This window comes from Salvia splendens, chromosome 13, assembly GCF_004379255.2.
Source record: "Salvia splendens isolate huo1 chromosome 13, SspV2, whole genome shotgun sequence".
Lineage (NCBI taxonomy): Eukaryota > Viridiplantae > Streptophyta > Magnoliopsida > Lamiales > Lamiaceae > Salvia > Salvia splendens.
In genome coordinates, this window is record NC_056044.1 from 30124616 (window position 1) to 30128635 (window position 4020).

The window sequence follows — 4020 nt, forward strand, 5'->3', positions numbered from 1 at the left end:
ATAATATAGAGATAATTGTCTTGTTGCATATCCTTTGCTAACACATTTAAATATCTTTTACACATGCGTGTTTGACCAAATAGTTTTTTTTTTAATTTTATTTTCCATCAATTGATTTTGCAAACTATTTGTGTGTGTGTGAGAGAGAGAGAGAATATATATATATATATATATATATATATATATTTCATATGGTGCCACTATTCTTTTAATCCAAATATTACTGTTTTTGTATTGTATATGATATATTGTTTTAAAAGTAAACTCGACTTTTAAAGTAAGTCAAATCATATTTCTAATACTCATGTTGCTTTCTTTGGATAAGTTACACAAGATAAGCTGTTTGAAATGATGTTTATTAGTAGTATATTTTTTATATTCAGCGATACACAATAAAATTGTTATATTGGTTATAATTAAAAGAAATTTATTGCAGCTTTTTTGGTTTTTATGTTTTTTTTCTTAATAAAAGGAATCCCAAACTCCACTCGGAGTTTTATTGGACGAGCATTAAATTTAAACACTAACAAAACCAAAAGCAAATAAATCCCTTTCTCTAACTCGAGGTAGCTTTGTTGATACGACCTAGCTATAGGTTGTGTGCTTATTAAATAAAGTACTAAGTGTGCATGAAAAAGAAAACAAAGAAGGATATACTCGAGTATAATTCTTTGTTATACTTATATTTCATACAATACTTACATTGTTGCATCTTGTACAACTCCGAGCATGTTAAAATCGTATAACCATGCACCAAACGTGGTCTTAGTTTCTTACACAACTAGTACTATAAATTTCATTCATGCAACAGTACTTTAATAAATTGAACTGTTGCACGAATGCAAGAAGACGACCCCACCCGTACGATGTCACTAATTCTACCCCGTGTTGAAATTGAATGCAACAAACAAATCTTTCAAACTCTCAATGGGAATTTCAAACTAGTCCAATTAATGAAATTTTAAAAGTGATGTAGACTTACAAACATCGCATAATGTAGTAATTAGACACATGATCATGATATACAAGAAAAAGGGGGCATGCAGTTTTCCATGTAAGCAAGTAAACTGTTTTGTTTCATAGAAATGAATAAGATGTATGGATGCAATATTTTAGCTTTTGATTTTATGTAACATATATATTGCGTGTTTGTTATAAGTAAATTCCACATGCATGGTAGGCGCTATTTGCTTCTTCAAATGAAAGTATTCGCTTATACTCTTCGAGAAGAATCCTAATTTTGGAAATAACTTTGGAATATAGTAGGCCCAGAATTCAGTTCATGAATCCTGAAATTGTAGGTAATAAAGGGTAAGTGTGAGTGAGTTAGGGAAAGAGATATGTGACATTGTCTAAAATCTAAATGGCATTTTTCAAAAAAATGGAAATTTTGTACCATATTCAGCCCCTCTAGACTGGATAGTGAACCTTCAACCAAATAGTGGTGGATAATTTTCATTAGATATATGAATATTAAAAAAGAAATGAAACAAAGAATCAATAGATTCAAACTTCAAAAAGTCCTATGGCCCGTTTGTTTGTCATGATTCTAACATGAAAGTAATCTGATTTATGGAATTCTAAAATCCTTTGTTTGTTTCAATAATAAGAAAATAAGGAATGTAATTTGATTCCTAAAATTAGGAAAAGTTAGTGGAAATTTTGGGATTCTGATTCCCTAAAGCTGTTATTCTTTTTCCCTGATTTGATGATTTTAAAAGATACGGACAAAATACACAAAAAATATGTTCTCTCTAACTTCTACACGTTTAATTCTTCCGATTTCTCTTCTCCAAATCAAATCTGGCGATTCTTTTACTCCATATTTTTGCTTAATTATCTTCTTTATATCTCATCTCTGCCAATTTCTCTTCTCATATCTCACTACCGAGTTCTCTTCTTCATTTCGATCTTTCAATTTCGTGATTAACTCCATTAAAAGGTAAGATGCTTGATTCAAATCAACAAATTTATAATTTGTTTATCAGTGTAGTTTATGTTATCCTTTCTTCAACCAAAGTTTTTCATGAATTTTATTTCTGTTTTTCAATTTAAACAAGTTTATAAAATTCTACAGTTTTGTACTATTAGGAGTCTTTTTTTTTTCGTTTTCTAATTTTGATGTATGTGATTTGTTCGTGTAATTTCCAGCATCTGATTAGTTCTTGCAATTGATCTGTTTGTGTGATTCTAATAAAATAGAGGCACCAAAACCAACTATGAAGAATGCTAAAGAATTTGTGTGATGAATAAAATGGAATTTTGGTAAAATTTGAGTCCTATAACAATATTAGGGTATCCCCATGTGTGTATTTGTACGCTACAATATTTTACTGCTATTGTGAGATGACAAAATTATGTTTGCATCTTAGTTGTCCTGTTACATATCATCCTCTTCCCATCTATCTAATTTCACACTATTCATGTTAAGTTCATTAACAACACATCATATTACCAAATTTGACATATGCTACAGAACTGCTTAGCATTAGCTAAATTCATAAGGAAATACTCAATCAATCAAGACTGCAAGCTGCGAATAAATGTAGATAAAATGTAGATAAAACAGAATATCACCTCACAAATGTAGATAAGACAGAATATCACCTCACAGAATATTTGTCTTCTGATATCAGTACCTTTTTCATATGAAATATGTTGCAATACCTTTGAGAATCTAATAGTATGATGTTGGTGTTCAATTATTATGTTTACTTATACTTTCTCTGGTCGTCTTAGAAAGATAACTCAGATAGAGCTGTTGTACCAAATTTCGAAGCTCCGATAGATATGGTCGAGGACTTAGATAGAGAGCAAAATATCGATCAAGTAGATGAAGAATTTGGTGAAGATGGTGTACCTTCAATAGTTACATCTCGGAGTGAAGGAACTTCAAAAGTACAAGAGCGTAAAAGGATGATGAGAAGTACAGATGGTTTGATATCAAGTTTGGAGCGCATGACTAATAGAATTAATAGGATGAAATTAGTATTTTTTTTGCCATTCTTAACTTTTATATATTTTGTTATGGAATGTTTAAGAATCATTCATTGCTTATTTTCATATCTATTCTAATATTTGATATTATATTTTATAAGTATATTTTATTGATTTATTAGATTATTGTTAAATAGAAATTATAAATTCATATTTATAATAATTGATTGTTACACTTCTTAATTTAATATTTAAAATAAGTATAAAATTTAAAATCTTGACAAGTTTCCAAACACTGGAATGTTAAGTATCAGGAATCATTTTCCCAGTATTCATTTTCCATGTCAACTTTACTTTCCTGACAAACAAACGGGGCCTATAAGTTGGGATAATGCACCTACTCTTTTTGATAAGAGAGAAAAATATTTATATTACATGTGAGTTTGCAATCATCAAAGATCAGTAAATACAACAAGAGTGTCTATTGTAACAAAATAAAATGAAAAAAAAAAACAAAAACAAAACCAAAACAACAACACAAACAGAACATCTAACCAAGTATCTAGAAGTTCAGGATGGTCTCCGTAACTAAAATGTAGTATACGCAGTATATATACAAATATTCAAATTATTTGAATATATACTATACTTAGCTACTTCAACTATATTCTAGTAGTGGTAAATATCTTATCTCAGTGTCATGTGTCAGAACTAATTTTCCATTAACTCAATTAAAAACTTGTAAATATGATTAGATATGTATAGCACGAATCTATCACTATATCTTACTCAACCTGAACGTAATTACTTAAGTAAAGATATCAAGAATCATTTACAATTAGGCCATAAATCTTTAAAAGTTATAATACTTTCAACAGACATTATATTGTGTAGCATGACATGTAAATGAACTTTTTTCCATTATTACTAGTCGATAAATAAAATAAATTTTGGGGTATGATATTTGGTAGATGACATGTGGGCTCAATACAATTCTTTGTGACTAGGTCGACATTTTACCGACTATTTCTCATGTCGTAAATGACTTTATTTTTCTCTTTATTTATTTATTTCCATTTTTAG

General features: G+C 29.0%; 1 long non-coding RNA gene across 1 annotated transcript; it reads left to right on the plus strand.

Annotated features, from left to right (window-relative positions):
• The first annotated feature begins 1579 nt into the window (after positions 1-1579).
• On the plus strand, positions 1580-3087 carry LOC121760076. The gene is made up of 2 exons (XR_006041817.1): positions 1580-1942; positions 2740-3087. It is a non-coding gene; the product is annotated as an uncharacterized LOC121760076 (long non-coding RNA).
• Positions 3088-4020: the final 933 nt, after the last annotated feature.